Raw genomic sequence first — 7,500 nt, 5'->3', positions numbered from 1 at the left:
CCATTTGTGAAGCCATAGCCTATATGTGTATTGTATATGGAAAGTCATTAGTAACTCTTTACCAACAAAACAACTCCTCCTCCATTTCATAAGAGCATCTCTTTCTCATGTTATTATTGTGCTAAACTTTTGTGGCATTTGAGCTTGTGACATCATGAAACTATGTGTTTAGGCATGCTTCAATGAGTCTTGACATCTCAAAGAATCATGAGGGATTTTTGGGGGTTTACTTTGTGAATTCATATGGCTTATTAAAGATTTATATCATTCATGTAATGATCTATAAATACACCAACGTGTGTTACTCTCAATCTCAATCTTCTACTCTCTCTAAAGTGCAAAATTGGACAACTAACAACTATTGAAATTACTCTATCCTTATGTGTTTTTCACCATGCAATATTAGAGAAATTTTGGGCTCTCAAATGGGTCCTATAAGGACTTTCACTTTCTCCCTCTTGTCCAAAATGGGCGCACGATAAAATTTTACAAATGAAATCAAAACTTGTTGGATCTTTTTAGAATGTATTCATCGAAATCTATCCATTGATATAAAGCATTCCATCAAATTATTTCTATTCTAAAAGATTTTATTTTTGATGTGACAACTCCGTCTTATAAATGGAATCTCTCTCTACATTTCAGCTTCGGTGGGAAAACCATAACCTCTATAAATCAACTCCAAATTTATCAAAATTTAAAGATTTAAAACCTACTTTTTAAGATCTTTCCAATGATATGTTTGCTGATAGGGTTTTGACAAAATGAGTATGTACTTCACCGGGTTGCCCACTTAGAACAAAAGAGGTAAAGTCGAACCTTCTTATAGGGCCCCTTTGAGTCCAAATTTGTCACAATGTGAAGGATTCTGATCTATCATTGAGTGCCAAAATGTAATAATGTACTACTCAGCTCTATGGAGTCTCAAGCTGTCACTCTCTTAAGGTTCATGGTATATTTTGATTAAGTTATCCTCAATTTGTCTCTGTCATTAAGGTTCCATGAGCTTTGGGATGATCAATACACTTGTAAGGGATCTATCTCTACAACCAAGCAAATTTTGAGAAGAAATTGTATAAGCTTAATATTTTAGAAAACAACGACATTATTGACAAAATTGGGAAGTTTTTATGAATTGCAGTAGTCAAAAGATTGTGGAGTGACAAGGCATTGTTATGGTGCAAAAACTACTTGTTAAGCTTCTTGTTTCAATTGAGCACTTTTGCGACATTATTAATCTTTGAGTTCATTTCTCTCTTTATCTCTCTTTATCTCTCTCTACTTAATTAAAAATATCTTAATAAGAGTAGGAACAAGCAAAAAAAAATTCTCATAAAAATAATGAGAAAAAAAAAAGGTAGTAAAAATTTGAAGGAACCTAAGTCTACTAAAGGTTCTACATATAATTGAGGTTTGAAGGGATATTTGTGGTGCAATATTTTCTTACTAAAGAGCTGAAACATTTTGTTGAATTTCATCTATTTTTGAAGCTAATTTTTAAAATCAGAGTCAAATCCACACAAATCAGCAACCAAAAAGGGTAAATAAAAGACCAAAGAAGAAGGTACAACAAAGCATAGCTTATCTTGCTCATGTTTATCCCTCTTCTTCTTATTCCTTTTCTTCTCCCCTCTCTCTCTCTCTCTCTCTCTCTCTCTCTCTCCCACCATGCGTTGGTTAGTCACCTTAGTTTTTGATATTGTTGTTGGACTTCCATATTTGATGGCAATTGGAGTGAGCCTTGGGGTAGGGGGAGACTATTCAATATGTTGTATATAACGTGCATTTGCGGGGTGATTTCAAAAGTCCTTTTTTTAACATGTTTGCATGAATAAAATGATAACATGTTTGCCCCCGAAATGCCATTTTTTGTTACTTTGCCGAGGAGAGTCCCTTGTGGGGCAAAGGAGATCCTTTGTGCTTGAATCTGCAGGAAGAGGGAAGGAGAAGAGGAGAGGAAATGGACAGTGAGGTTTTAGTGAAGCAATGTGAGAATCATTCTCACTCTCCTTATTTTTCTTTATGACCAAAAGAATAATATAGATGGATGGCCGGCCACTTGACCTAAACCCTAAAAGTCTCCCACTTGAAGGCCAACGTGGCCCAAGTGGCTATAAGTGTAAGGGTTAGTATGTACAACTATACAATCGTGAAGCATGACCATAGCTTCACCCTACGCTCATCATCTCTATGCAATGTGCAAACCGCTTGAGGATAAGCTCTTTGTCAGAGCATCCAATGGGTTCTCATCTATGTGGACTTTGGCTAATGCAATACATTTGCTAACCAAAATATCCCGTATCATGTGGTACCCGATCTCGATGTGTTTTGATTTAGAATGAAACATGGGGTTCTTTGCTAACCCAATCGCACTTTGACTGGCACAATGTAACATTGGACTCTGTGTATACCAATTTCTCCCACTAGACGAGATAACGACTCATCTTTCTTGGTTGATGACACTATAAATTGCAACATATTCAGTCTCAATAGTGGAAGACAAAGTGCAATGTTGGAGACACGATCTCTAAGAGAGTGCTGCTCTAGCAAACAAGAAAACATAGTTAGATGTGGATCTCCTAGTGTCCACACAATCCGCATAATCAAAATCATTGTATCTAACTATGGATGCATCATTGTTCCCAAATCATAAGCACTTGCTGTCTGAACCCTTGATGTATCGCAAGATATGCTTAATTGTTTTAAAATGCTTTCTCCCCGGGTTTGCCATATACCTACTGACCACTCCCAATGTAAATGCAATGCTTGATTGCGTGCTAACCATGGTGTACATGAGACTGCCAACTATAAAAGAATATGGCACCTTTTGGATCTTTGCCTATTCAGAATTCAATTTGGGGCAATCATTCTTGCTAAGTTTTACATATGCAGCCATTGGGGTACTCAATGCTTCCCCCTTGGATGTTAAAATGTTGCAAGACCTTGCGAATATACTCTTCTTGTGATAGTTCAAGTATTCCACGCTTACAATCTCTCTTGATATATATCCCAAGAAAATGATGTGTATCACCCAAATCTTTCATGGAAAACTGCTTGCTTAAGGCATCCTTGACAAGTGCAATCTCATCTTTGGACCTCCCAGCTATAAGCATATCATCCACGTACAAGATAACAATGATGAGGGAACCATCGTTCAACTCTTGTGTACAAGCAGTGATCCTCTTGGCTCCGTATATAATCTTGGGATTGAATGTACATATCAAACTTGATGTAACACTGCCTTGAGCCTTGCTTTAGTCCATACAAAGCTTTTCTTGAGTCTAACACTAGTTCTGCCCTTGTTGGCTTCTCAAGGTTTATCTCAAAACCTTTTGGCTGCTTCATGTAGACATCTTCTTCAAGATCCCTGCAAAGAAACAACGTCTTCACATCCATTTAGACCAATTCCATGTCTTCTATGGCTACTTAACCAAGCACAAGATGCAGTGTAGTCATCTTGACCATTGGGGAAAAGATTTCATCAAAATGTATGCCTTTTTTTTGTTTGAATCCTTTAGCAACCAACTTACCTATACTTAGGCTGGAGATCTTATGCCGAGTACTTTTTCTTGTATACCGATTTGCAAGGCAATGCATGTACACCCATGCGCAAGGAAAATTCTTGTTTACCCTCTGGTAACATCTTCTGCCATGTACTTCTTCTTGTACACCCATTTGCAAGGACCATCTAAATAGCTTCTTTATAACAAGTGGAATCATAACAATCAGTGACTAACAAATACTTCAGTCCTGGCTAAAAATGCTTAGGTGCACGAGATACACGAGTAGATCTTTTAAGTGCATGACTGTAGGATTTCACTCTCTCTGGAGCAACATTTTGTTTGTGTACTAGTGGAAGGTGCATCACTAGCACGTCCAACATGTTGCATAATTGGTGGTGAGGCAACATCCTCAAACCTTACTTTGCGATATTCAATATTCTCTTTCACTGGTTGTCTATGCATCTCAAACTCGTTGAATATCACCTATGAGCCGTGTATAACCTTTTTTAGATTTCGGGTGCCAGACATGATATCCCATCTCTCCGTCCGCACCATATCCAATGAAGATGCACTTGTGTGATTTGGGATCCAACTTCTGTTTAAGCTCTTTTGGCACATATGAGAATGCCTCACACCCAAATACCTGTAACTTTTGTCGTAATTAAGATGTTTGCCCATCCACATGTCTTGCAAAATTTTCTACTTCAGTAGTGTACTAGCTGACTGATTTATTAAGTAGATAGCCGTCATAGCAGCTTCCCCCCAAAACTCCTGACGTAAAGTGATTGTAGACAACATACAAGTGACGCTTTTTAGGATATTCCTATTCATCCTCTCTGTGACACCGCGTTGAGTGGGTGTTTAAGGCATGGTAAACTGTCTTCTAATGCCTCATTTATTGCAAAAGTCCTTGAATTCATAGGAGATATATTCCCCTCCATTGTCAGTTCACAAAGCTTAAAGTTTTCGACCTGACTGGTTTTTTACCATGGCTAAGAAAACCTTGTGTTCTATGTTCTTCAGTCTTCTAGTTGGTGGAAATCATGGTGTGGATAAAATAGTACATGGGCTCAACTATTGCTCCTTGAGTATTAGCCAAAGCATTGATATCATTTTCATGATAACCCACAAAAAGAGGACCCTCTTTAGTAAGAGGAAAAGGTCAAAACGTGAATTAAGCACAATCAAATTTTAAACCGTATTCCAAAAATTTTCAAGATACTCACAAAAATGCACTCAATGATACAATATATTCAAAATGAACTAAAAATCCAATCTAATGGTTGTAGAAAACAAAATAGCATGATAAGGAATCTCTTGATTATAAATAACATGCTATTCAAACGTTTCAATTCAAGGTGGTAAGATACGTCATTTCTATGATGGATCTTGGTTTAATATAGTATTTTCTTGGTTTTGAACTATTGCAATCTCTTGATGGAATCTTTACCTATCACAAAAAGTATACTGAGATAGTGCTTCATCAATATGGTATGAGAAATTCCTCTCATATCTCCTATCCTACAGATCCAAGCTCTAAGTTGTCTAAGGATGATGGCACTCGTTTGCTAAATACTACCGAGAACTTGTAGTTTTTTCTCTATTATTTTTGGTTTATCCTTGTCTTGATATCTACTATGACTTAGAGCCAAATATCTTGAGTTAGTTTTTAATTAACCACATACTCATTGGGATGTAGCTCATCAAGCAATTTGGTATCTTTGTGGTACTATTATGGAAATTTCAATTCTTGCAATGCCATTCTTGTTGATCTGATAGTGGTGTTGATTGGGGTAGATCTATTGACATTTGTTTTTATTTGTTCATGCATTATATCATGAAAATGTCAAAAGCAAAACACTATTTTCTGTTCTTCTATTGAAGCTAAGTAGCAAGCATATCTTGACAATATGCAAGAAACTTTATCACTTTAATAGCTTTGGAATGCCATCTTGGTAGTGCTTCTTCATCTTCTAAAACTATTTGTTTAGATTCTCAGAGTCTTTTAGCACATAATCTTATTGTTTGTGGATGGATTTGTGTAGTGATATTCATTACCACTTTGTTCCAGACTATGCTAATGATGGACATAGAGCATTGTCCCACTACATACAATCATTTGTATCTTCTCACAAATCCTCTCTCTTGACCTTGACCAGATTCTTTAGTGTTTAATCTTACCAAACGCTCTCGGTTACATCTCATGGTTGTATGGCCACTTTGCCCTTCTTGCATATGTAATTTGACATATTTCAGTTTATTATTGTTGGATTGAATAATTTTTAGGTCATTTTGTTCATTTTTTATGATTTGGCATTGGGCTCTCTATTCTAGGCCCAAAACTGTTCTAAAACAATGTATGTCCTCATTTTCATATTTTTAGGTTCCTTGCATAGGCAAATAAAGTTGACCTTCTAAGGTCCAATATCGTTCATCCATTGTATGCATACTCACTCTATAGTTATTGGGTTATTGTCATTCTCCCTCTCTCCTATTGTGTTTCCATCCTCTACTATAGGCCACTAACTTTGTTTCTTCTAAAAGAAGGCAATAAACATGCATGCATGCACACACACATTCGTACATGTTCACACATATGCGTGGGATTAATATACAAGAAGGCAAGCACTTCTTAATCTTGACATAAACAAGATTAAAAAGAGAGGAAATACTTAAAGGCAAGCACTTCTTAATCTTGGCTTAAACAACATAAAAAGAGAGGAATACTTAAAAAAGGAGAGGAAAGATGGTTTTCATTGAATAAAACACAACCTGCATGAGAGAGCAAGAGGGTGTTTCACATACATCATAGAAGATAGAAAGCACATGCAAAGAGCTTGGGTGGTGCTCCAAAAACCTCTCAGTTTTATGCCAGACAATGTACTAAGCTCGTATAGTTTTTAGAATCCACAAATTGACAAGACTAATTCCTTTTATAAGAATGAAGTCAATAGTTTCCCAACTAATAATCCCACCATGCATTTGGTTAGTCATCTTAGTTTTTGATATTGTCGTTGGACTTCTTGATTTTAGTATTGTTGATGGCAATTGGAGACAGTCCCTTGCATTGCATCCATCAAAACAACCAAGCTTCGTTCATCTACCAATATTGGTCCCATCTTGTGAGAACTCAGATTAGGATGATGCCATTCAAGAATCACATCCACTTGGGAAGTATCCATTGGTAAAATAATATGTCAAAGGTAGTGAAATTTCATCTCTAGAAAGACAGACTTACTCTCCTTGGCCTAAAGTTGTGTTGGGTGTAATAAATCCAACGGTCACCTAAGATGTTTCAGATTCTCCTCTTTCGTAGCGCTATAAACAAGGATGTCATTGAAGAAAACAAAACAAACTTGCCCAAGTATGGTTTTAGGACACTATCCATAAGTATCATAACAGTAGCGGGGACACATGTCAAGTCAAGGGTATAAACAAAACTCATAATGCTCGAACATAGTTCAAAAGCCAATTTTGGGTATATTTGGATGTTTTATGTGTACTTGATGATACCCTATGCATGGATCTACTTTTCTCAAATAGTGTTCTCTATGTAACTGATTACGACAAAATAAAAGACTTTTTTTTTATTTTCATTGTTTGGAATCTTTATTATTGAAACTAGTTTGGCCAACGGCCTTCGATTGCCTCCCCCCCCCCTCTCCCTTTCTCCCTCTCTCCCTCTCTCTCTCAACGTGCTAAGCACAGTCTGTGACGCCGGATTGCAAACCACATTGATCGGGAGGATCCTATTGCTGGCATGCGGTCGGGGAGGGTTGCTGGAACCCTCCTTGGTTTATTAATAGTATAGATAAAACACTTAGAAAACCTACACACAAATTTTTTAGAGATAAATTGAGTATATCTTTTCTCACCTTCAAATGTAAAATTTAGAGGTAAATATCAAATGTTGCAGGTGGGATTGCACTAAACGTAGGTTTTTCCCGAGCAATGGAACTTTGGATAACTCCCAATATGGATTATAGAAAACACACAC

At 36.8% G+C, this 7,500-nt stretch overlaps 1 protein-coding gene across 1 annotated transcript in view; it reads left to right on the top strand.

Moving 5' to 3' along the window:
- LOC147455420 (uncharacterized) overlaps positions 1-92 on the top strand; it is a 1,351-nt gene extending 1,259 nt beyond the window's left edge. Inside the window, exon 3 of the mRNA XM_086515257.1 lies at positions 1-92. This exon is cut by the window's left edge and continues 327 nt beyond it. The gene's annotated coding sequence lies outside the window, so the exon portion shown is untranslated.
- The last annotated feature ends 7,408 nt before the right edge of the window (positions 93-7,500 follow it).

Source organism: Adiantum capillus-veneris, chromosome 6 (assembly GCF_014529385.1).
Source record: "Adiantum capillus-veneris isolate H3 chromosome 6, ASM1452938v2, whole genome shotgun sequence".
Lineage (NCBI taxonomy): Eukaryota > Viridiplantae > Streptophyta > Polypodiopsida > Polypodiales > Pteridaceae > Adiantum > Adiantum capillus-veneris.
The sequence above is the reverse complement of the archived record's forward strand: the minus strand, read 5'-3'. Positions and strand labels throughout refer to the sequence as shown.